Source organism: Aptenodytes patagonicus, chromosome 2, assembly GCF_965638725.1.
Source record: "Aptenodytes patagonicus chromosome 2, bAptPat1.pri.cur, whole genome shotgun sequence".
Lineage (NCBI taxonomy): Eukaryota > Metazoa > Chordata > Aves > Sphenisciformes > Spheniscidae > Aptenodytes > Aptenodytes patagonicus.
This window is the reverse complement of record NC_134950.1, coordinates 103,732,417-103,759,996: the sequence shown is the minus strand read 5'-3', so window position 1 is coordinate 103,759,996 and position 27,580 is coordinate 103,732,417. Positions and strand designations below refer to the sequence as shown.

Here is a 27,580-nt window from a genome sequence, read left to right as displayed (position 1 = left end):
CAGGTGTACACGAGTCTCGCCACTCCTTCTAGCCCAATTTTTGTATGCAAGGTCATCCTCCTGGTGCTACCTTAGAAACTGGCCTTATTCTATAGAGGACATTGAATGATAACACTGTGAGTCAGCTGACTGCTGTGTCACAGAGCTGCTGCTTTCTACATTATCGCAACTGCCAGAGCTCTTACTGCTGCAGTTTTCTAGTCGCAGTGCGGCAAAGCAGACGCATAGAACCAGGCACAAAGCAGCATAGATTTTTTTTATTCTTGTCTTTTTCATATGAGGGAATTTTTCCTGGTGTTAGCGTAGGAACAGACACGCAGCGTGGATGTGTTGGCTTCAGCCTGGCAGCGTTTTCAGCTGAGCAGGGACTGCTCGGAGCTCTGTACCCAAATTGCTTCTGAGGAAGAACGCCTGGTTTCCCACTTTGTGTACTAAGAGGGGTTTTTTTAATGCCACGGTGATATACCTGCAGCAATAGGACAAAGGAGATGGTACTTGTCACTGTTTGTCTGACTGGGGCCTTTGCAGGCACTCCACTGCCGAAGCTGTGCCAGCGTCCCAGGGTCGTATAGACTGGTAATACAGATTGCCGCAATTTCTTACATCAGTTAGAGCAAAGCTCAAACAAGAAACCAGACTCTCTGACCTAAATCAATCCCAGTCCTTCTGGATACAGGGCAGCAGTCGACTAGCAATGACACAACCAGCCATCAAGTGGAGAGTCTCTGGGACTGCAATCTGTATCAGTTGGAGTCTGAGAGAATGAAACCCTTTCGGTTATCCAGTCGCTTCTCCTTCTTCTACTACTACAATTACTACAGCTACTACTACTACTACTACTGTTTTTGTTGCCTGTAAGAAGCTATTAATTGTGCTTGGTCTCTGAGTGTATATTTGCGTGGATTAGTCTGTCTATAATGCAGTCCTTATCTGCTTCTGCTGGAAATCAGGGCATGAAGTCAGCCTGCTTTAACAGTTGTTTCTTCCTGCGTGATGCTATGCAACTAGGACGGGTTACACTGACAACAAAGGAACAAGCACAAAGCACCACTTTCTTTGCTGGACTGTTACAGGAACATAACTGTTCTTCGATATGATGCCCTGGTCTCTACTCTTTGCTGTTTTGTTTTTTTTTTAATTCATCTAATCGAAGAGCCTAACAGACACCATCGTGGATGTGGTTTTTAATGATTTGGAAAAGACAGCCTGTGGAGACTGCGATTTGAGACAGCAACACATTTAGGTTATTGCCAATTTGAAATACTTGGTTTGTGAAGCACAGCCCTAAGGGACGAGCTCAGTAACTGAGAAAGAGATTGTAGATAAAGAAATAAAAATGACAAGCGTAATGGAGGCTCTGCAAAAGAGACTGTCAGAGAATCAGTTCATGGATGGCAATTTCACTAGTCTGAATCTGAATAATTCATAGATTGAAATTACCCTGCTTTCACCTTTCCATTTAAACCGGCATGATCTGAATCTCTAATAAATTTTCAAGATAAAGTAAAATGCCAATTTGAATCTGAAGAGCTTTTAAAACCAGATGCTACACCCTGAATCTTTCGATACCTTTCACAATTATCCTGTGAGAACCGCACTTCATCACGAAGCACCATTACCAGTGAAAATTACTTTGATTACAATAGCAACAATAGGATACCATCAAATGATCTCTAATTTACCTAATTTACCAAGGCTGACTGTGTGCCCATTGTGTTTCACTACGTCTGGCATTGGATCAATATCACAGTGGAACAAAAATGCCTTAGTGTGTGCTTCCTTTTGGTACCTTTAACTTTGACAGCACAGGAAAAATCTATCTACTGTTAAATGTTTTTACAGCCAATCTACATGCCTGCTGTAGGATCTGATTGATTTTCCATGATTTTCTTTAGTTCCTGGGTCTCGGATGCCATTGTGTTACTAATTTGTTTATAATGTATAATCATGCACAAAGACTGCAGCAAACGAGTACCAGCAGAGAGATCCTGCACTGCTGCTGCAGTAGCAGCGCTCTCGCAGAGGAAGCCAAAACAAGTTCGGTGCCTTATGTGAATAATTACTCGTGTCTGAGTTATAAATGCTTTCTAGCATCACCGGTCTCGGTTGTACTACATGAAAAATGTATGCAAAAGCCATGGTCAAGAAAAACGATCATGTGTAATACTAACAAGATTTTTCCCCTGTTCAGCAATTAGCATGTGGTTGTGAGAGACAGGCTGCGACTCCTTCTGTAGATGTGTGTATGTAGGTGCGCATGCACGTACATAAATGTAAAGACACTGTGCATTGTGAATATGTGCCGATCACTGAAACTAACAACTTTTTCTGACAAGCCAGGCGCAGTGTTTTGCCACAATCTGCTCGGTTGTAACAAATCCCTGTTTTGGAGGTGTAAATTTCCTATAGGATGATGCATGACTTTTGGAACAGTAAGTACCGTTTAAGCAATATGTTGGTGCCTATAGCTACAATACAGAATAGTGTTTTAAGCATAGTTTGAGTCCTTGTAGCATAACTACAATGTGGAGAAGTGAGAAACATATACAGAAGGCTAGAAACAGGCATTCTTCATGGAGACGACTGTATCTGCTGTCTGTATGCGAGTTGTACACTTCAGGCTTGTTTTTCATTTTATAACCAGATTTACTCTGCCTTCAGGGAATATTTTCTAAGGAAGGAAGGTAAGCAGTATTTCTTATTATTTATATGACTGTGTTGTATTTCTTCTGGGGAAAATGCATGTTTATAGCACATAGTTATATAATATAGCATGATCTCATGACATCTAATTAAGTGTTTCTGTATTTGTTCACGTTAAAATTGGACAAGAAAGCATATTTAAAATATGGCTTTTTATTCAAAATACACTTGTAGAAGTGCTACGCAAAAAAGAATTTAGAGATTGGGTTTGTATTCAGCTTTGACTCTTTAATGTTATTAAATAAGAGCCTATTCTACCTAAATAATAATGTTCTTGAAACCTTTGGATTTTAGATATTTTGTCTTCTTAAAACACAATTTACTGTACTTCTAAATTTCCTGTATATGAGTGGAGGCTGTTCTCTAGAGGTAGAAGAGGCAGAAGGTTTTACAGCTTGAGCTGTGATAACAAAGGAATTTGAAAGGGCACAAAATATGATTATACAAAAATCTTGAATTTTAAATTATTCAGTAATGTGATTTAGCAAACTGTTTTTCTTAGGCAACATACTCTCAAGTTACTACACTCTCTGGAATTAATTAGTCCATTCAGTGCTATATTTATATTCTTCATTTTTACATGGTATTCAAAACTTAACAAAGAAAAATCCTTGGACAGAGCAAAGACTGAAACTCTGGTGAAAGTGTAAAACCTGCATTCTGTTATTGTGATAATAAAATCAAGAGATTCAGATCAAACTTATCTGAAGAGAATTAGGTGTTTTGGCTTAACTGTTTTATGAGGAGCATTTTATGGTTTTATGTACACAAAGATATCATATACTGATATAACTACCGTACCGCAAGGATCATGCAAACAGGAATGTATGTTTTGCAAAATACCATACAAATACCTGCTAGCATTCACATTATTATTATTACTACCATAATCTTCTAGTATCATATACTGTTTTGAAATCATGGTCTGTTAACCATTTTGATTCTGTAGAGTATTTGCATTCAGATTTTTTTACCAGTGTTACCTGGTGCAACAGTCTGTAGAGAGTGGCTGGTCATGGTGTGCTAGATGTCCTCGTTAACAACTCCAGAGCAGATCAAATATGGAGTTTAAATGCTCTTGATGGCTTCATTTAAGGGCCCAATCCAAAGCATACTGCGGATCCACTCTGGAGTCCTCTAACTTACTTTGTGTTTGTATTATTGAATTTTCAATGTGCCACTGGCTTTCTCCCACTGCTCCATACTGGCCTCATGCTTCAAAATATGCAATGCTGGTCAGGCCCAATAATGTTTCTCAATGTAAGTCACTGCAGTAGTTGCCAGAGGATGTTATGACTGTGCCCTCAAGAGGTGAGGTTATCTGTGAGACTCTTGTTATAAAGTACGCTGAAAAAGTTTGAAAACCTCAGGAAGTAAACTCTGCCTTTTGGGCTGGTGTGTGTTTCAAAGAAGGCAGGATTGCAGTCTGCCAGCAGGGTAGATTGCACATGCAAATGGGGAAAAAAGCATTAAAACCTTTTTAGCCACAGGATCATGAAGTGAATATTAGTAATATTACCTCATAAAAAGCATTAAGATATAGTCAACTGTATCATCAATGAATTTTCTGTTATGGCTATAGCTAATCAGGTGCAGCTACAGCTGAACTGTTTAAGCTGTATAATTGTATGTGCCGAAATAAATGGCAGAGTGTGCAATATTAAATTTCTAACATAAAGGCACTAATTTTAGCAATAGTGATTCAACAGTTAATCTACATTATATTACAAGATGTATTAGTCTGGTTTTGTGCTTATGTTTTTGCTGCGTTACACTTGTCTATAAATGAATCTGTAATGGCAAAATAAGGGCCAAACAACTTCCTTACATGAGTTCCCAATTAAATGGAATTATTCACTTGAGTAAAATTCCCTCTATGCTTTTGGTGGACCCATGCCCTCATCTGCAGCTAGACAGTGATCATGATGCAGTTGCACATGTGAAAAACATACTGGAGCCCATTCTACTACCACTGAAGTTAATAGCAAGACTCCCTGTGCCATCAACATAAAAGATGGATTAATTAATTTCCTTCCATTACAGCCCTCCTGTGAAAGTTGTTCCTGGTTTTTTTTTCTTCTTGATTGTAAGAGTCCGGTACAGTTGACATAACGTTGAACAGAAGATGCTTTCTGTTCACCAGGACACATGACCTGAGCTAAGCATACACTGAAACCAGCGACTCAGGGTAGGTTTATTTGCAAGATGAAGGGACCTTCTTGACTGTAGTTTTGTTGATAGTATTTGTGCTCACTAGCTTGACAATTCTGCATTCTTATCAGCTGCTATAAAACACACAAGTTCTGATCTGTAATGGTTGTATCTATTTGGACAAGAGCCCTGAGTATAGGAGGGTCTGTTGTGGGTTTGGGGTTTTTTTTCACCTTACAGTTGCTTTGAATTAATTGTAACTGGCTATGGAAATATGATCCCCTAAGAATGTAGAGAAATGCATTATTGATAAGTATGTATAAAGTGTCTCTAGATTCCTCTGCACTCTGGCTGCTATGAATTTCACACCATTATTCCCAGACAAAAATGTTAGGAGGAAAGTAAGGCTGAAGTTACTTGAAAGGACAACAGCAGCATTTCCAAACCAACCATTTCAATGCAGGAAATTCAGAGTTAAACAGAAGAAAATCCAAACGGGTTCACAGGTACAATTAAAATACCTAAGCAGCTTACTCCCTTTTTGATGCCTTGTGATAACTGCAGGATGTGATAGAGGTAAACAGTTTTGCCATTTCAGTTTATATTATATAGATATGATCAAAAAACACCTCTGGCTTTAGAGGTATTTGCATCGCATTTCACAGTATCAGTTCAGTTTCTTTGTGGACTATAAATGTACACCTGCTCTGTGCTTTTAGCTGCACAATTGTAATGTAACCAAAAGTTCTGAAAATTGAGTGATTTCTGACCGGCTGAAAGGGGGAAATGAATTCCAAAACGGGAATTGCAGCGGAGGCAATGGGTTTCCCAGGTCTCATGCCAACAGAGCTTCTTGTTGTGGGTTTTCTGGATCAGGCTAAACTCCTCATTGTGTTAGAATTTGTCTTAATGAACACAAAGTTAAAAATGAGTGGGAATTCAAAATATGGCCCCATTTGTGCCTGAAAACTTGCCCTTTTTTTTTTTTAAACTACATTTGATACTATTGCTGCCTCAGCTCTTGTCTCAAAGTTTACCAGGGAATTGTATCCAAAAGCATATTTGCGACCATACAGTTCATCCCTAGCTAGTCATGCATAGCCAAGCACACACAATGAATTAGCACCTGTGGAAAATGCTACACTGGGAAATGCTGCTAAAATGGAAAAAAAAAAAAAAAGATAGGCTGTAGGATTGCCATTGAACTGTTCGCTTATACTCAGTAGTTCACAGAGATTGTGCAGAAGTGAATGTACAGTTAAATTATACCCAGTTATACTCCGCGAAACGTTCAATAGAAAAGCCTTTTCTCATGCTCACCCATTTCTGTTTCTTCTGTCTCCTATGTTCGTTCAAAACCCGTCTCCGGTGGCACAGCAGTCACAGCAACCGGCCACTCTTCTGACCTGCAGGTAGTAAGCGATGGTAAGAAGCTTCACTGGGAACGGGAAACCGATGGGATCCCACATCCTCTGCTCCTAAAGGCAATTCCCTGGTTGGCGGGGCTAGCGGAGAGGGAGGTATGCAGCGAGACCTTGAGGGTGGGAGACTATTTATACGCTACATACTTCTGACTCCTGTACTTAAGCAAAAGTGGAAAAATGTCATTATTAAGTAATTAAAGAGGAGTAGGAACATCTTTAGTTTCTATGTTTTCACAGGCAGCTCTTCTTTAAACTTGTCATATTTGTACCTAGCATGAGCATCATGCATCAAAACTCCGAGTCACCCAGAAAATTTAACTTGTCAATCAATATTGCAACTGAGGAAGAACAGTTTCCATAACCCAATACACTACAATAAAGTTTATTCATATACAAGGTCCCAGCATTACTCTTCAAAAACAGCTTTAAGGCCTTTTTATTTGTATGTAAATGCAGCTACCTATGCCACCACACCTGTAATATCTGTAAGTTGACCATATATTTCATATTAGCTTAAGCAGCTACATCCCATTTAAAATGGCATTTTTGGCAATGGTATTTTTGCCTTTCCTTTGAATGATACAGCATGGCCTGTATTATGCATAGAATTAGCATGGATTATTGCAATTTCTTTTCTAAAAAGGAATTATTTTCTTCAAAACTTGTCTGTACTAAACTTATCACCTACCTTTTCATGAGGGGCAGCCTCTGTCTTTGGCAAGCTGATGGGTTGATCTGGTTTTGAATTGCTTACAGTTTCAGCTTTTTTGGTATTGTATGCTTGGTTTACTATATTTAGGAGTTGGAGTGCATCCTTTCCTCTGCCACAGAACTTGATGCTAGGCAATTACTTAAAACAAACTTTTTAATGATATGCGCTTCATCTTCCAAATGCCCTACAGTTGTGTGTGACTTGCTGAATTACTGAGCTCTCGCAACAGTATCTGGTCCATGGGAGTATGCGTAGGATGGATTTCTCTGTAAAGGAATAAAAAATGTAACTTTCTGGTGCTTTAGGTTGTTTCCCCCAGTTCAGACAAGACTTGTGACCTTAATCTCTGGGTCTATTTTATTTCTGTAAATAAGGCTCTCTAAACACAATTCTTTCACTTCATAGGGCACTTTATGAAAGTAATTTCATTGACAAATGTGAGTCAGATAACGAATAGATAAGTGTTAGGGGAAAATCCTGCTGGAAATTAGTGCTCCCATCATCAGTGCTGTGTGTGGTAAATTAGGAGCAGGCTCTTCAGGAAATGAGGACAAAAAGACTGAATTGCTGCTCATTGAGAATTTTGTCTCGAGCACAGAGTAAGTTTTGCGCCCCATGCTGTTGGTTCTTCTGTCCATCTCAGTGTTTTCCCATTTTGGAACGCAACCTTCTTGTCATGATCTCTCTGCCCACTCAAGCCACCTTTCCCCCGGCTTCCCACTCCTTTCCTAACAGCTTTGCATGCCTACCACTTCCCACCGTAGGTCCCACTCTTTGGCTAGTCAATCCTAATCCTCTCCAAACAGACTTTTCTTTGCCGTCCCACTTTACACTCCCCTTCCTGCCCTCCAGTTGACCTTTTGTTTCCAGCTCCTTGGCATCAGGCCGGTTCTTTATTGTTCCAGCCTGTCCTTCAAAGTGTAGGCAGCTCCAGGCACCCAAATGTAGGTGGATTTCCACAGAGAGCGCAATAGGCATGTCTGCCAGGGAGAACGCCTCCTTTGTCGTTCTCCATCTCTACTGAGATCTCCAAGGCACACGGGCACAAGAACATTTCATGTATTTGTTAAACCGGGGTAAGGCCAAGAGCTTACAAACAATGGAATAATAACTATAATTAATAACAACAACAATAGAAACAAGGAGGAAAAAAATCTTCTGATGCAAATGCCCTGTGTGGAAAATACCAGCTGAATGGTTAAAGTCTGGCAGGATTGATAGCGTCAGAGAACAGAGTCATGTAAATGAGAAGTGCTGAGACGCTTTAACGGTTACCTGCGTATAATTCCTATGCCTGTGCCACATGCAGATTTGTATGTGTATACCTTCATATAATTGGGGAAAGAATGACTTCATTATGTGTATTGCTTCTTTAAGAGCAGTGAGAACTTCCCAATTCTGTATTTGGGAAAGATATGTCTATATAACTTGGGGGAATTTTAATCACTAGCTAATACACAAAGGTTATGAAATTGACTACTCCAAAGAATTTTAAGTTTCACTGGTACTTCACAGATGCCAAGGACAAAAAATAACATATAGTGGTCAAGCGGTATTATAAAAGTGTGAAAAAGACTGGGTATCTAACCATAATAATTTTTATCTATAAAGCATTAAAATGCTGTCTTAATTTGGTACTGAAAATTCCCAACCTTCCTTCTGTTTTGTGAGAGGTTCTTTCATCTTCCACTACAGCAGTGGTCCAGTGACTCTTGGCAGCTAAATACTTCTGAACAGATAGTTTTTCTTATCTGTAGATGAGTAGTCCATGTTCTTCCACAATTTCTGCAGATTCATGACAATAGGCTGGAAAATATTTGCATTACTATATATTTAGTCACAATACCTATCAAGAAAAATCAATGTCATTGTGCAAAGCCCTGTACAAAGGGAAAATGAAAGATGGAGTTGATTTTTATGAGACTGAAGAACAGTCACTAACCATTTGAGAAAGCAATGTGCCATTTTGAAATATTCAGAGAAGAAAATTTTTAGAAAACACAGAAAAAATAAAGCTATAGACTACAAGCTGAAAGATTCACATTATATATGCAACCCAGTTTTTTGAACAGCCTCATTGCAATTCTCTTATGTATTTTTATCGAAAATGCAATGTACTTGTAGTGATGAATTGATGATTGCATTTAAAAGAAAGTGTGACTCCCCCTCCTCCCAGAAAAATAACTCTGGTTTCAGGTCCTGATTAGGTGTTAGAAAATCTAAGATTTTAATAACAACAACAACAACAACAACAACCACCACCCTAACCAACCAATCACTCTTGGAGCATTCATAAATTTACATGTAGCAGAATGTAAAGTAATTTGCATATGTCTTGAACAGACTCCCATCTGCCAGCGCCAGTTTTTAAAGCTCCTTGTGTCTTCTACAAAGATTTAAGAACTTATCAGGCCCGGGTTGGAGTGACTTCTAGAAATATTCTGGATATTTATCAGTGGTGGTCACTTAAGTATAATGCAAACAGATCTTTCATGCTCATGTAACAACCTACCACGTAGGCAGAGAAGTTTCCAGATTTTCATTTAAACAACTCACAGTAAGTTTCTCATTTTCATTACCCACAGACAGAACACTGCATTTTTAAGAGACAGATTTGAGATAAGAAAATCTAGAAAATAAACTAATGTATCCTGAAATACCAGAAGTAGAGAAACTTGTTGGTTTAGACAGACATACAATTTACACCATAAGAATTCATGGATATTCCTGTTATGTGTGTTTGGGTTTTTTAATTATCGTAACTGTAAAGGTTGGGCTGGTTTTTTGTTTTGTTTGTTTTGTTTTTTAAAAAAAGGTGATGATGGACTGCATCAGGGCCGTGAGCTCATTTAAATCCCTTCACAATCCAGGTTTAGACAATATTGCTGTATCTGCATGAGAAAAGTATTTAAATGAGTGAGCTGAAACTGAAGCTAGATGAAGGAACATGGTGGCTTTTGCACAATTAGGAATGCAATTTTCATTGATGATGGGCAAATTTTATTTTAGAAGTGCCTGTCACCAAGTTTCTTAATAGTACGATACATTTACTCTTTTCCCCCATCTTTAAAGATTTATTGTCATTTGCAAAGTACTTTCATTTAATATTCTTCCCTACTCCCAAGTATGTTTATTCAGTTTTCTGACAATTAACCTATATAGACACTACAGAGGCTACTGAAACTGTAATTAATAGCTTCCAAGTATTAAATTTTCCTGTTGGATTAAAATGTAGTCCATTGGGAAAACTTACTTCAAAAATCTGCACATCCAAACGGCAGAGACAGAAGAAGAACCTGCCAGAAATTCAAACTAGTCTGACACAAAGGTAAATAAGAAATTGCGGGCTATTGCCTCTTTTTCATGATGTTTTCAGTGTTGATGACCACTAGAACCTTGCTACTGACTAATTTCATTCTTTGAAGCTCAGTTTGCTGTTAAATCATGAATCCTTTCAGGGTTGGAAAACTACTTGAAGCATAACTTTGGATCTTGCCTGTTTCTTTGCATCACGGTAGAGACATGAAAAGGTCTTAAGTAAAACCTGGAGATTATAAATTTAGATAAAAATCTAACTATAGTAAAGAGAAATCTAGGAGTGGAGCATGGGATGCAGGATTGAGACATGAGGCAAAAGTTAGAAGGGATGGGACTAAAATCTGGTCTTCTTCATTGCTTCTAAAGAATAATCCTTGGCAGGGTGCTCTACCTAGTATAAGCCAAATCATCTCTTTGAATCCCTGCCGATCTTCTAGTTTCTGTTCATGACCTCTTTGCCGTCAGCAAAGGTGTAAAACTTAACTGAGAGACACCTTTGCTTTCATCTACGTGAGCTCTACTGAGCACTGATCGTATCCAATGTGTTAAATTTCTTCCCATATTGTAGCTGCATTTTCATTGTGCACAACCTTCAGAAACACACAACAACCTGGCACTTAGAGTAGCTTTTCTTTGTTTCTCCTCCCTGGAAATTGTACTTTCACTTTCAAAAGCTAAATCAAAAGCTATTCATTTACAAGCGATAGTAAAACTTTATGAAGTCCCACCTGCTGACTGGGTGCTATTGGGGTGGGCAGACCAGACTTCACAGAGGGAAAACACATTCCTCAGCGGTCCCTTGTCACTTGTTCAACAGACAAGTCATGGTGTCCTCCCAGGGGCTACATATGAGGAGAAATAACAACTCCTCATCAGAAATGTGTCTTTCTAAACCACACCATTAAAAAACTCCCTTGTACTCCCCAAGCAGAAGTAAAAAGTAAAGGAAAAAAAAAAAAAAGTGAAAATTGGCAGCTGTCTCATAAGTGTCATGGCTAGTATCTGAGCAGCAACTTCAGATACAAAGAATTTGAAATTGCATTATTAATGATGTGAGCTCCTTTTATTCTTAAAAACTTACTGAGGCCTTCAGGCTTATAGCTTCAGTTAGCTGTTAGTTGCAAAAGCTACTGAATACAGTAGCTAGTAACTGTAAGTAAGAAGGGGTTAAAAAGGAAGAAGAGGAAAAACGGTTTCATAGAAAGGTCAATTAAAGCGAACCAAAAATTGAGTTTCATACTTTTGACTATTTTGCATTATTTTTACTACATATTTGCATAACTTGATTTTGGTCAGCAGCAAAACTGGAAAAATATGGAAATGGCTATGTTTGCTCCTTTATCTAAATTTCTCTGATTTGGTTCAGTGGCCATTAGGCCTATTATATTTTTTTGGCAAATGGAGTGAGGTCTGTTACAGCCAGCCCACATAATGGTGCTTCTCCTTGATCAGCAAGGTGGGGAGGTCATATGTGCCCTTTTCCTCTGCATGGTATGTGATTTCTCATATATTATTATGTTTTGACATATTATCATAATATTTGATGAGCAAGTACCAACAATAAGCTATGCATACTGTGGTTGATAACACAGTTTCTTCCATAACAAATCTTTTGTAAGTGGGCTTACAGAGAATATAAATGATAAATAATTTATGATAAAAAATACATTTATAATTACATACATATGTGTACACATACACTTGCAAATAAGAATTTTTTAACATTACTTTAAATTATGCATATGCAATCGTTTCACTTCGTTTTCAACAGGGTTCTGTCACTTGTTTATATTTTGACACTGATAGGGCAATACCTCTATTTTGCCTTTGCAATGTTTTGTTTTTCTTTCTGCTGCTTGGCTTTGCTGATGAGAGAACGTAGATTAGTTTTTAAATAACTGTAATTCTTCAGATGGCATAGTGGTATACCACAGATCTGAATTTCAAGAGCCACTACAGTGTTGGGTGAACCATATTTATTAGCTATTAATAGAGAGACTATTACAGTCATCAGAGGCTGCACAAGAAAACCTTAAGAAGCGCTTTAATGTTGGGTCTCTAGGCTAAACTCCTGACTGCAATCTCAGCAAATTCTTTCTGTGTTTGTGGAAATTAGTTTCATAACATTTTCCTTATTTTCTTTGGACACTCTTCCTGAATTTTAAGTTATTCTTCTAACTCAAATATGTTTGTTTTATGTTTGCTTCTTTCTTTCTGATATTCAGATTCTGTCCTTCCATGGTGATCATCAGTTTTTTTCTTTTTCCTAATACTATTTTAGACTAACAGCAAATGCTCATCTGAGGAACTTGGTAGCCAAATTTGGCCAGATTGGTATAAATAAATAGGCAGACATTATTTCCCAGCTGTCTCCCATTGCCATCCACACATGCTGATAAAACTGTTGTCTAGAACTTTAAAGACTAAAAGAAGACAACAAGGCAAAATAAAAGTAGTAGAAAGATACACTATAAACCCCAAGAAAATTACCATGTGACAAATTGCATCTTTCCATTAAAAAGAATTTGCTTCTAACCACCGAAGTACAATACGATACCTATTTATCAAGTTAAATTGTTTTCTTGTTGCAAAGCACAAACTTAATTACAGAGATCATTTACATACGGATGGCATTTGCTTAAGCAGTATTTCTAATGCTGTATGCATAAATAGGATTTAATTTCAATTTTTTTTTTACCCCATGCTTTCAGAAAATAGGCAAACATAATGCTGGAAACTGTCTCCTGGATGATCAAAATGCAGTCCTTTACTTACACAGGGAACTATGCCTGTAGCATTTTCCATGAACTTAACAATCCTCATCATTAAATAGCTTGAGTTGTTATTTTTTTGTCCCCACTATTTGTATTAAAAACCTACTCTAGAACCTCACCACTTTTATGGTCAGAAACCTTCCAATTTCCAGCCTAAATTTATTCATGTCCAAATTACACCCACTTGTTCTTGTGCCAGCATTGTCTGCTAGATAGTTCTTTTCCTTGCCTACTGTTTACCACCCTATTGTGTTTTTAGAGAATAATTATTTCCTGTATCAGCTTTTGTTTCTGCTAGACTAAACAAGAAAAATATTTGCAGCCTTGCTCTTAAAATGACTTCTCTCTGGTAAACTCTGCAGCTCTTTTCTTTACCTGTTTCGTCTTCCATGAACATGATGAAAAAAAATCTGTGTGAGATATCTCAGGTGCCTTAAGCAATGGCACAGATATTTTCCTTTTCTCTGCTAAGAAATAGTTTAACTGGTTCGTCCTTGGATGGCATTTGCTTTTTCATGGTTGTATCCCACTGGCAACTCAGTAACACTGCAGTCAGCTAATATGCATACCTAGATCCATCTCCTATGTTTACAACTGATAAGCTCCTAGTTCATAGCAGATTTTTTTAATTAATTCTCGAGTGCATGTCTCCACTGCCAACACTACACATTTAAGAGCGAGTTTAGCAGTGTGTATTTTTAATGTGCTTTTTCCAAGGGTAACAAATGTTTTGGACAAATTGATGCCAAAGATAATAGAAAAATAAAAAGGAATAATGTTGAGGGACAAAGGGAGGTACTCAGCACACTGACAGCACCAGGCGTGATGCATTAAGGAATAAGAAATTTTTGCAAGTGCTTCGGTGTAATATGATAGAACATAACGTAACGAGTGTGGTATGGTGTGTGCAGTACCTTAGGAAATTCTTTTTTGGTCTTGTATACTCATAGCTGCTTGGACATTGCATTTTAGTTGGGGAAAAAGTTTCTTGGATGCATTAGAGCAGGAGCTCCCAAAGGCACCTACAGAATCTTTCAAGGTGGCATGAAAGGAGCGTGGGGGAGCATGCAGCCCACCACCTCCTCCCCAGAGAAGCTGGGGAAAAGGATTGCGCGTGCTGCCCAAGCAGCCAAATGTCTTTCCTGGTGTGTATCTGAAGCTCGGCACGCAGCAGGCAGCTACTGGGCCTACCACAGTAATAGAAAAGAAAATGATGGTGGCATCTAAAGCAAATTAATTTGGAGAATCTCTGTATTAGAGTGGTCTGTAGTGATAGTATCATTCACAAGCCATTTCCTAGAAATCACACCATTGTAGATCTGTCTCTTTACTTGGTTTTGCTTATTTTTTAAAGTTTGGCGTAACAATTAAAGACTTGAGACTTTACAGAGTCTGTATCTTTGAAGTAGCAGTGCAGTATTTTCTTTACATGAGTGTTTAAAAATAATTAGGATTATTACATCAATACTTCTGGAGTTGTTCACAGTAAAAAAGCTTTGATACTGCCTGGCTGTAAAGGTTCCATCTTAAGGGCCATACACTTTGGAATGAAGAATATATACGCACCTATTAGGTTTCAAAAGACATTGAGATTTTCAGAAGCATCTTAATGATTTTGGACTGCAAGTTCCACTAGCTAGGAATTTGGAAACTTTGAATCCTTGAAAAAAGGATTTAAATTTCCTTATTTTGTCATGTAAGCCATCAATTTATAAAACACCTTTAGTTGTATAATTATAGAGAGCAGAAGACTAGTATATTCCCACACTTACTAGCAAGAGCTTCACCATTTATTACAAAGATGAACTAGGTTTCTGAGGGGGGTTTTTAGAGGGAGAAAGATTAATCTTTTAAAAATCATGTGATAGATTATTTTTTTTTATTTTGCATAAGAGTGCTGGAATGAGAAAATTTATTCAAGAGACTTATCTGCTAGGGCATGCCGCTTTATAGAATTCTTGAAAAATCTTTTTGTCAGTTTTAAATGTGATGGCAATCTGCTTATTGGGAGGGCAATCTATATCTATTCAGGATTATTTATTAAGTTATTAAATGTAGTTTCATTTAATGTGCCCTCCTTGACTGTTGTTATATAATACCTTCTTTGATGTTGAAGTGATTAAGCAAACATATTAACTTTTTGCTGCATTATTAGTAGTGTCTAATATGTTGTATTCTGTTTAGGGCATCCCTGCGGAGCTGATAGTTGTGGACTACTGACTGGTATATGTCCTGGTTTAACCCCAGGCAGCAACTAAGCAGCACACAGCCGCTCGCTTACTCCCCACTGGTGGGATGGGGGAGAGAATCAGAAGGGTCAAAGTAAGAAAACTCATGGGTTGAGATAAAGACAGTTTAATAGGTAAAGCAAAAGCTGCGCACGCAAGCAAAGCAAAACAAGGAATTCATTCACTCCTTCCCATCGGCAGGCAGTTGTTCAGCCATCTCCAGGAAAGCAGGGCTCCATCACACGTAACAGTGACTTGGGAAGACAGACGCCATCACTCCGAACATCCCCCCTTCCTTCTTCTTTCCCCCAGCTTTATATGCTGAGCATGACGTCATATGGTATGGAATATCCCTTTGGTCAGTTGGGGTCAGCTGTCCCAGCTGTGTCCCCTCCCAGCTTCTTGTGCACCTCCAGCCTACTCGCTGGTGGGGTGGGGTGAGAAGCAGAAAAGGCCTTGACTCGGTGTCAGCACTGCTCAGCAGTAACGAAAACATCTCTCTATTACCAACACTGTTTTCAGCACAAATCCAAAACATAGCCCCACACTAGCTACTGTGAAGAAAATTAACTCTATCCCAGCCAAAACCAGCACATATACTAAGCAGGTAAGCTTTGAACATTTTTCAGTGGCAACATAATGACTTTCATCAAAGGAGGAAGAAGTCTTGATATTTTTTATTTTGTTAAGCTGAGTTTGGAAGGCTTTGATTTTATAAATCCCAAGATCTGCGACTTAAGTAAACCTAGCATATGCTAATAGTGGCTTCAAAATAAATGAATTGATATTTCTGTCAGAAGAGTTTATTTCTCTTGACCCATAATTCACTATCTTTTTAGAAATATTTGAGACAAGTTCAGACATCAGAAACTTGCAGGCCTCCACTGCAGCAGGGTGCAACCAAATGATCATTCTGACTTGACAAGATTAATTTTGAAGTGGTTCTTTCCCCTAACTTGCCTCTTTCTGTTTTGCTGGTTGTAGTTAGTAAAAGTATTTGTCAAACTGGGACAAAGCTTTGTCATTAGTCTCTTCTCTTTAGACAATGATAGACTTACTGTGTTGCTAAAGGAAAGGGATTTGTAAAGTGCCTTGCACAGAGAAACATGTCACTCAAAGTAAAACATGTAGTGGATGGTAATACTATCCTACTGATTTTAATCTGGCAGTGGTGTTAGGCTCATTAAGAAAGAATTAAACTACACATGACGGACACCAGTCACGTTGCTTAATATTCTGCTGGAGGATACATAAAACCACAGGGGTGATGAAAGCATTCATAGAATAGAAATAAAATATAGAAGAGAATATAAAATACAATTGCTGCATGCAAGTATAGTGGGTTTTCCAGGTAAACATGGTATACTTGTTTGACAAGATGTTGTTTTACACAGTATAATTTTGCCATTAATACAGATTCTACACAGAAAATATTTGTTAAGTTATTTAAAATAGCTTGGGGGGGGGTCAGTGAAGAGCAGGGAATCACCCTTCAGCAGTTATTTATATGGGAAATGGTTGCATTATTCTCTTAATATAAAATAATTATTTTTCCTTTTGTGCAGTACCTTCTGGTGCCATTTAAAAATGAAAATCAATAACATTTTTCCAAGCTAAGAAAATTTATTTCTATTTCTATAATTCTAAAATTATGTTTCTATGAGAAGCTGGTCTCATCAATAAGTTAATACAAAATACTCTTTGGCATCTACATGAAGAAGCATTCAGAAAGTATTTTCTATGTAAAATAGAGAGAGCTTTTCTTCCCTCAGTTATTTTCTCTCCATTTGTTGTGTTGGGTTCCTTTCCATTAGATTTCTTGGTGCTCTGACTCAGGGTGATATAGATCTGTCGTTTCCTAAAGGAAGATTTGTTACTATGGAGAAAAAGTTGTGTTTAGACATACAAATTTTTTGTCATCTTCTCCATATTTTTATACTATTTCCATTTCTTTATACACTCAAGTAACAAATCTGTTAGACCACCTAATTAGATACCTCAGTACCATAACATCGGTGAGATTAATCTGTTTTAAGAGAAGAGGGCTAAGCTGTATGTACAGCAGAAGGATATAATAAGTTTCAATTTCACATAAGGAGCGCCATGTTGATTCAAGAGCAAAAGTGGAAAAAAATTCCACTCTGGGAATTAGGGGCTGTGCATCAGCACGGATGCTGCTGTGCCACGCAGGCTAAAGCGGGCACATGGCGGCTGATGGGACAGACCCTTGCGCCTTGCTCCAGCGCTGGCTTCTGCTTCCCCTTCGGTCTGAGATGGGAGTGGTTTCAAATAATAGAGTCTACAACATAAGGCTTTTGGCAATTTCTTTCTGCTTCAAAGTAGTTTAATACTTAGCGCAACTTTATAGCTGGTGAGGATTTTCCTGTCTTTCAAGTAACTCCTTAAAATCAGGTGTTTCAGGGCATATCTTAACTTGTGGAGATGACTGGAGTGTTGTATGTGATTAGCTGTTGACTTGTGGATTAACTGAAGAGAAGGCAGTATGTGTATCGTGCACGGTACACGTACGTGACTATTGAAATGATACAGCGGATCACAAATATGCTCCCACATCCACTACCCACACATTTCCTGCTTCTTCACACACGGAACTACAATAGGCAGGGCTGGTTTAGGATCTTAACAGAGCAAGTAGTCCCACGTGGAGCTGGGAAGTGAAGGAAATTGTAACAACCGGGAGCCAAACAGCAGTAACGCAGGAGCTATGAGGAGATGCTGTGGCTCATGAAAGTTTATAATATCATAGGTTACTATAACTATTAAAGAAACAGGAAATAAATACGCAATTCCTCCCTTACAAACACTTTATATAAGTATATAAGACATCTGCAAAATGGTGGAGCTGAAAGGGAGATAAGGCTGTTCATACTCTGCGCTCGAGCTGGATGTGGGTTATTCCCTTTCAGGTGTGTGGTCTAAGCTTCAGGTGATGGGAGTGGTTCCATGGTTTTTGAAGTTTTACTTTTTCTTCTTTTTTCATCTTCCTCCTGGCGTATCACTCTGCTTTCTCATCAACGGTGCCACTAGTAGAGCATTAATCAGATATCTCAGCAGGGCTGTTTTCATTTTGCTATCACAGTATATATGCTTACCCCGGGTCACCATGCTTTCTTTTGCCTTATATGTTTTCCCCTCTATCTGGGTTTCAGCTAAACAGTCTGTTCATCTTAAAAACAATATCAAAAACAAGAGAGAAGAAAAAACTTACCCTTACAAATCACCTGCAGGTTCACCTCCAAATTGGAAGTTGCTGTTTCTTTCTTCCAATCCTGCTACTCTATTTTCAGCTTTGTTGAGTCTTTGCTTGCAAGCTTTGTGTCATTTCCAGAGCCCTGGAAAGTGGATTATTATAAATAAGAATAGACTCTTACAGGCTTTCAGTGTGAGTATCCCGGTTGAAAGTCTTTTTAACAAATGTAATCAGTTTAATTAAGAAAAAAAGAATCTTCCAAACCATTCTGCCTTTAGTAGCAGCACAAAGAAACAGGCGCTCAAACAAAAAGAAAATAGCAAATCCACTTATTACTTAAAAGTATAAAATGTTAACAGAAAGGGTACTTTTTAAGTAATATGTGTGAGTGCTCTACACGTGAACATTGAATACATATTCCTTTAAAATCATCTAGTAAGTAAATAAAATATCCATTTGCATTTTACTCTTGCACATAGGTTTATTAAGATAATATATGTATCTTTTTGTATGCTGAGCCATTGCTTTGCCTCTGCCTCAGCCTGTCCAAGTTGTATGAATATTGACTGTTTAATGTACACCCCGTGGTGTATTATTGCTTACTTAAAGCATAATACTGCATGACCTTGTTTTTGCTGTTAATTATATTTTTCCCTTGTAGGAAAGTAAGTTTGCTCATTCTGAATCGTGCCAAACCGCATAATCTGGAAAGGAATATTGTGGCTCTACTTGGAAAGTACTAATTGGGCTTCAGCCATCACTGGGAAAGCTGTATAGTCTTTTATTATTTTAACTGGCCAAATGCCCTTTGTTACCACATTAACAGCCTCCCTACGGTGCCTGTAACTTTGATATTATTTTCACTTTTACGCTAAATTTGACCAGATGAAAGACACAAACCCTCCAATTTTGAAATAAAAAAACAGCATGTTTGGTTAATCCTGTATTTCAGAGGGAAAGCCTGTGAAAATGATAACCTACGTCTGCTGGCCAAAGTTTTTGTTCAGTAAACCCCTCCTGCCAGCTGTTCTCACTGGCAAGAGGAAAGATAATATTTTGGTATCTTTAATTTCTCCATTTTAGAGTAGAAGTTTTGCTTGTGTCATCACTTAAATCACGCATGTTAACATCAGTCTGGCAAACAATACTGCACTTTATAAAGACCTCAGTTTGGATGGTATCACTTCAATGTTGCAATAAAGCTGTTTTAGACTATTAACTACAACTTAAGTTACTTACTGACTACGAACTATTGCAGGTGCTCTGGACTGTGCTGCTGAAGAACTGCTTTGAAAGTCCTAAAGAAGACACTGAAGCAGATATAAAGGTGCATTTTAGTCTGATGTCACTGGGAGCTAAAGACGCAAAATACCTCAAAAGCCTGGGCTCTCACTCACATGCCTACCTCACCTCACGAGGTCGACTGGACAAGGATCAGCAAATGGTAACTTAGGTCCAGTCCTTAGCACATGAGGAGGGATGGCCTCGTCAGGAGACAGGAACACTGGCATTTCTAAGAGACAAAAAGCAGTCACCTAAAGCTCTACGCTTAGCCAGGTACACTGCCCGCACTGAGAATATCCCATTCAAAATGTGTACAGGGAATGTTCTCTGTCCAGCTCGATCTTTGACTGCAACCTTTAATTTCTGCTGAAACAGAAAGGGTGTTCTCATCATGTTTAAGAACATTTAAGAATGTCTTTCTCGATTTCCAGGTAACCTGAAGCCTGAGTGGTTACAGGCATATTGGATCCCACACCTTGTCTGAGGATTATTTCTGCATACGTTCCAGGGCTCCTCAGCACTAAAGACTTACAAGGGAAAAAAAAAAAATCTTGATTCTGCAACAATTTGTTTGGATCCCTTGAAGGTTTCAAGGATTTCTTAAAGTCCTCAAGGGGCAAGACAAGCAAACTGATCAGGATAAAGCTACGTTTCAAATCTTTGCTTGTCTAGATGTATAGCTTCTTTCACTAAAATGGAGCATGGAGGAAGACAAGGAAGTCTTTTAAAACAAGAATTTCATTCATTTGTGCATTACTGTAATTATACTACTGTCTTAAATGCCCTGAGGTTGATGGTGCTTGTGACCTTCCCAGTGTGTTTCATAAGGGTGACAGTATAACCTTGCACTGCCCCAAAACAGAGCTGAGCCCTTCCATCTATTAAAGCTGTCTTAGGTAATTCAGTGAACAGCATAATGGCTCCTTTATAGCCCTCTACTTGTACTTGACAGTGTAGGGCACATTCCAAGGAAAATGGGGACAGTTCCTGTGTTTTGCCTACTTACTGCTGTTGTAACAGCTTGATGTAAAAGCTGATAACAAAATAGATGGTGCATCACCACACTAATGATAACATAATTATACCAGGGATGCAAGTTTGCTTTTAAATACATTTCCCCTGGCATCTCCAATATATGAATTTAGAAAAAAAGTATTTTTTCAAATTTTAATTTCCTCCAGAAGCATAGAATAATTCACTGCCTTTTCCTCTCCTTCAGGTTAGCTCTCATCGCTGCAGATACAGCTACAAGTACATATCTTTTGGCTGAAGTTTTCTTGCCTGCTGAACTGCCAGAGCCTTTCAGGGCACATTTCAGGTAAGGTAAAACCATTAGTCAAGTGCAAAAGCACTAGGGAAATATATTTTAAAATGACAAATACATTTTGGTAGCACTCTTTCAAGTTACTTCCCTGAATTTGGCTTTTTGCAGTTAGCATGCCTCATGCAACAGCCTGCCCGGTTCCCATATGTCTCTAGGTCGTTATTGATGTGTACTGCAGTTTCACAAAGGAGTTCTGGATGGTACTTGTCCCAGAGAGTTTGGTCAGAGGGAAACTGTAAACCCCGGCCTCTCTGGAAGGCCAGCATTCCTATGCTCCTGCTCCAAAATACTGCAGCGGGTGGCTGAGCACCCCATGCAACGGCGTCCCATGCAGCACGCAACGCGGCAGCTGCTAGGACATCGCCAGGTGATGCACGAGTCTCTGCCCTGCGGGTTAAGTTACTGACACTCATCAGCTGCTAGTTGTGTGGAAGACCTTGAACACCTTCCTCTTATCTTAGAAAAGACAAATATTGTAAATCATAACAATTATACCAATAAACAAAGGTAATGCATTAAGAGAAAAAGTAACATCTTCCGTTTTTAAACTTTGTTCAGAACAACTTGAAAAACATAAACAATCACATCATCTTAAATGAAGGGAAAAACAATTGGGCAAAAACCCACCCACAGCCATAGTATTTGAAGCAGGCCAGGAAAGCCATCTGACCTGTCATTTGAGTCCTTCTGTATCAAACAGCTACGTTAACAGTAACTGTAATGAAATTAGACTTATTATGCATACATGAGCAATAAAAAAAAACCACCAAGAAATCCACTACGGCAAGTTTAAGAAAAAGAAAGTGGAAGCTTGTAAAAGACATATCAAAAGTGACAACCCCAAGAGGAAGATAATTCCCAGCAGCTTGAAGTCTCAGAGTAAATACTTTAGAAAAAGCTGCCATGGTTAAACAGAGGAAGTTTATTAAAAAACATTACATCCCTCAAGAACTTGAAGGTGAAAATAGGACACAAAATATAAACACATCATATGCCCAAAAAGACATCGACGGCCATCAAAAACTTGTAGTCAATCCTTTTCTGTATCAGGCAGGACACCTGTCAAAGAGTTAGCAGGAGCAGTAGATTGCTAAGCTAAAAAAGGAGCACACAGGAGAGATAAGGCCATGGCACTGAACTGCATGAATTCTTTGCATCCCTGTTTGCTATAAACTCAAGGAGGTTCTCTTGCTGGAAGCCTTCTTTATATAGCATAAATTGGAGCGATCACTGAAAATTATGTATCAGTAGGTTTCTAAGAAATAGAGAAACTAAGCAGTAAAAATTTCAAAGAACAACCAAAACTAGGATTAGTGTGCAAGAAAAAGGGAAGATAAAGAAGAGAGCTCTCTAAAATAATGAGTAGCAAAAACAGGTCAAATAGGGAATGGAAGTTTTTGTATCATGAAAGGCAGTGAACAGGGATGCATCAAACCATTAGTTGATTCAAAACAAATAAAACCAGAAGTATTTCCTCATATAGCATGTTGGTAACTTTGAATTTCCTTGCCACAAAATGTTGTGGTTTACAGAATTTGACATGAGTTAAAGATCCTTTGGACAAACTCATCCATCAGGACCTATTAAATAGAAAGACTCTACCTCTGACTTTGGAAGTCATATCACTAGAAGCTGGCAATATAAGGCAGGTAGCTATCACTACATGCTTGTCATTTTATAATGATCTTTAGTAATCATCCTCCACTTTTCACCACTTCTCATCGCTTTTGGAGCCAGGACTGAGCTAGATGGATCTTTTTTAGCCTGAGCTGGGACAGCCCTTCTTACATCCTGCTTTTAAGTAGCTCCTGCAGTTTGTGGAGCGCCTTCTGTGGATTCGAGTCAATCTGAACAAGAGTCAGATAAAGGACTCCAAACAGAATTAAGATTGAAAATACTAGGAAGAGGTAACTAAGAGAACAGGATCAGCAAGTAATATAAAGAAAAGATAAAGCAGAATTAAATTTGCATATAGTCTTTAACTCTTAAAGTAAAAAGTGGCACCACACATGAGATGACAGAAAATAATTCTTCATCCCTGTAAAAGAAAAAAATACTCTCTTCCTCCCAGCAGGTGAAATGACAAGAAAATTGCAATGTGTCCTTAAACTGAAAGAAGCTTAATTCTCAGATCAAATCTATATCAACACAATTAAAAAAAAAAAGAGCTCTGCAAGTGGATGAATAAGTATGCATAGAAAATGAAGAATATATTAATATACAGAAGTGCAAAAATCATAGAAACTTACCACTATCTATCTTTTTTTTTAAACTAGCTGAAGTAATCCCATAGCTACATAACCATACAAAAATGGTCTTGGTCATGTCAGTCCTCTGTCATGAAAAATGATTGAATACAAAATATTCTTTCATATTAATTCTGTAAGTGAAATCCTCACATAGTGTGAATTGCTCAGGGTTCACCGACTTCCACAGAACTATGACAAGTCACAGCAGCTGAGGACCTGCCCAGTGTGTACCATGTTGGCTGACACAGCAAAGGCATAAATCCAGCCTTGACAAAGTCGCAGTTTTCAATGAGCTCGCTGCACATGAGACTGTTAACTGACCATTTACTGAGATTCTCGTACACCAACCTCTACCAGCGGAAGGGAAGGAGAAGAGAGAAGCAATGGTACAGAGCCTGCAGTTTCCCTTTCCTGCAGCCCTTTGCTCAAAGGGGGCCTCCTAAGACCTACTCAATAAAGCAATAAAGTAAGCCAATGCAGCTGTGGGATCTGCAGCTTTTGTTTTCATGGATGGCAGTACACTATTCAGCCCCCACTGTCGTGGGGCTGAAGTAACCCAAAGCCTCTCTGAAACTAAGCTAGGAAGGGAGGAGTTTCTCCCACCACCGGCACCTATGAATGAACATTGTAAAGCCCAGTTGTCAACCTCTTCCTTAGTGAAATGCTGGAAGATTTATTCACAGTTAAACTCAGATGTTTTCTAAATTGACTGTCATAATAAAATTATCTCAGCCAACAGCAAAGATAGGACTGAGCTGCTGTCCAGTGACTTTCCCTCTCAAGTACCTTCAGAGGTTCTTCCACCTGACAAACTGCTCCAGTGACAGAATGCTCTCATGAGATTCATCATTTGCTTCAAAGTAACCAGACCTCAGGCCCGTCACAATTTGAGAGTCCCCTAATTCATCCTCTAATTGTCATTCTCGGTTTATCCAATAATTTGCAACTTCTGTATGAATTCCTTGGCCAAATTCAGTAATCTTGTTAATCTCAGCACCCGTATTTCTGTGTCCTTCAACTTCCCCTAGCAAAAATTTTCACAGTGCTCTTTCCCAAGAAGGACAGAAACCTTCTGTTCCCTTTTTCCCATACACTCAAGAAAATATCCCCGACCATACATGCTGCTTCTACATTTCTTCCCAGTGAAACCTCTGAGACTTAAATAACTCACTTCCAGTTGTCCAACTAAGTTTTCCTTCACTCTAATTTCTAGGTCAAATAACTGCATAAAATAATTTAAACTTTGTAATTTATAGGAAAAGTTTTGCTTTGAAATAAAATGCGAATATTTTTTGCTTTTTCAACTACTGAAGCAGAATCGTAGTCATTTAGCAGACATTATAACTTGAAGTTAACCAGTATTTTTTTTCAGGACATACAGCGAGAGAGAATTTTTCCATTGTAATGCAATTCCCTAATGAACCATAGTTAACACACTAGGTTGCTTTCTGTGTAACCTTGAAAAAAATACAAAAGGTATTTCATTATTGTATGAAAGAGATATGTAAACATGCGAATGTTTCCTGTTGTTATAAGTTTTAAGGAATGACTTCTGTAAGCATTTATCTATAGTACATCTAAATTAAATAGCCCTGTTAGAAGGAAGAGAAAACATTTTGTATTCATTTAGTCATTAAACAGAATCAGGCACAGTTGCTAAAATAATGGATCCCGATTATTCATTACCATTATGCTTTTCTTGTTGGAAAAGATACCTGATAAGAATCATACCAGAACTATAGCTGCTAATGAATGATTAAAGGCTAGGGAGCAGATGCAAAGGGAAAGTAGAACAACAATACCTCATTTGTTTTTTTTCTGGGGATGCTTATGTGGTTCTCCTTCATTCTCTTCTACTGAGTTTTGCTTTCAGATCTCTACAATACAATGGACTGAACTAGGACTGGATTTGGACTCTCTCCCATCTTGTGGAAAGCTCCCTTTCTTTAACTGTGACAAAAAAATTCAAAACCTTGACAAAGTTTATGAACTAAAAGTAATAATAATGTCACAAATGTCAATAGAAATATTTTATTTAGGTGATTCTTAAAGCATTTCAACTGTACTAGAATTAGCTTATGTTTTGTAACTAGAAGCCATTTTACAGAAAACCAAAATCTTTAATTTGAAGTGTCAAAATCCTGTTTTATCAAATCTAATTTTTTCAGGGCCTTGAAATCTGATTTGACCTATTTTCTACAAAGTTTTGGCTTAGACAAATAAAGGCATTTTTGGATGAAACTCATTTTGTCAAAAAGCTCCAAGCTAGCTTTGCTGTCCATGGTAGTCTGCATAAATATCCCAGGGAACTTCTGGTATATGCAATGGCTTAATCAGCTGGAACTTGAATAACACGCAGACACGTATCTAACTGATCCCCAGATGACTAGGAAATCTGTCCCCCATATGCTGTTTAAAAAGGGAGGTCTTAAAATTTAATCAGACAGGAGAAAGAAACAGAGTTTGCTTTTTTTTTAATAATCAGTCCATTTTTTTTCACTTTATATTATCTATTTAAACCCCATATATTCACCTAATCCACAGATTGCTCCACAACTGCTTACAAGTTTTGTCATGTACTACCTAAATTCACCTAGAATTGTTTTATTGGCACCCTGAGAATTCAGGTCACAGAGAAACCAACTTGAGAACCCAGGAGATGAGTAAAACCATCATGGACAAACACACATGCTTGCCTGCATGGAAAATTAGCATGCAGTCATTTATAGCACAAATGTATACTTCACCAAATCAGTGTCTTTCAGTCTATACCAGTCTGCAGGCTCCTAGTTTTCTTTTTCTTCCCAGTGGAAGTGCAGAGCTTTATGTAGCAAATCAAAGCTCCCTGACTCTTCACAGATAAATTTTCACAGAGCTCTTATAAAAAGCTCACAGACCTCCAGGATCCGTGGACTATGTGTGGAAAGCAACACCAGCACCAGCGGTCCAAACTTGTTCCCACACAGAAACTCTTTATAGTGCACAAAGACTGAGAAGTACCTTTACGCTGCTTTCAAAAAACCCCATCTTTTTAAAGTCCAACTAATTTCTAGTTACAAACACAGACATGTGTTTCTAAGCGACTTGTCCAGGTGGCAACAGGAGATCTATGGACTATCATAAGAAAGCTGATTGATTATATAGTCCTATAGTCCTGTGTTTTCTGGTTCTAATTCAAGGAATTTTACCCAACCAGTTTGACAAAATTTCCCTCCTGCTCAGTCACGAATTGTGCTTGTGGTACAAAATAGAAATGTTACTACTTTATACATAAGCCTTATTAAGACTTAGTTACCTTTTAAGGTGTTAGGAAAGCAAGCATAGAGCATGAAGTGGATTCCTGGAGAAGTAAGGAGGGGGGTCAGCAGAACTGCCACCTTGGACTTCCGGAGGGCAGACTTTGGCCTGTTCAGGAGCCTGGTTGACAGAGTCCCTTGGGAGACAGTCCTGAAGGGCAAAGGGGTCCAGGAAGGCTGGACATTCTTCAAGAAGGAAGTCTTAAAGGCGCAGGAGCAGGCCGTCTCCATGTGCCAAAAGACGAGCCGGCGGGGAAGAAGACCGGCCTGGCTGAACAGAGAGCTTTGGCTGGAACTCAGGAAAAAAAGGAGAGTTTATGACCTTTGGAAGAAGGGGCAGGCAACTCAGGAGGGCTACAAGGATGTCGTGAGGTTATGCAGGGAGAAAATTAGAAGGGCCAAAGCCCAGCTAGAACTTAATCTGGCTACTGCCATAGAAGACAATAAAAAATGTTTCTATAAATACATTAGCAACAAAAGGTGGGCTGAGGAGAATCTCCATCCTTTATTGCATGCGGGGGAAAACATAATGACAAAGGATGAGGAAAAGGCTGAAGTACTTAATGCCTTCTTTGCCTCAGTCTTTAATAGTAAGACCAGATGTTCTCGGGGTACCCAGCCCCCTGAGCTGGAAGACAGTCACGGGGAGCAGAATGAAGCCCCCATAACCCAAGGGGAAATGGTTAGCAACCTGCTACACCACTTAGACACACACAGACCTATGGGGCCGGATGGGATCCACCCAAGGGTACTGAGGGAGCTGGCGGAAGTGCTCACCAAGCCACTTTCAGTCCTTTACCAGCAGTCCTGGCTAACCGGGCAGGTCCCAGTTGACTGGGGGTTAGCAAATGTGACGCCCATCTACAAGAAGGGCCGGAAGGAGGATCCGGGGAACTACAGGCCTGT

The 27,580-nt window shown here is 38.7% G+C and overlaps 1 long non-coding RNA gene across 3 annotated transcripts; it reads left to right on the top strand.

Annotated features, from left to right (window-relative positions):
• Positions 1-214: 214 nt before the first annotated feature.
• On the top strand, positions 215-26,828 carry LOC143156730 (uncharacterized). 3 transcript variants are annotated; one of them, XR_012994678.1, is made up of 5 exons: positions 215-2,684; positions 4,747-4,891; positions 6,232-6,279; positions 19,780-21,123; positions 25,252-26,828. It is a non-coding gene; the product is annotated as an uncharacterized LOC143156730 (long non-coding RNA). The 3 variants fall into 3 exon arrangements; XR_012994679.1 differs by lacking the exon at positions 25,252-26,828 and having other exon boundaries at positions 19,780-19,848; positions 21,025-24,613; XR_012994677.1 differs by lacking the exon at positions 25,252-26,828 and having other exon boundaries at positions 19,780-24,613.
• The last annotated feature ends 752 nt before the right edge of the window (positions 26,829-27,580 follow it).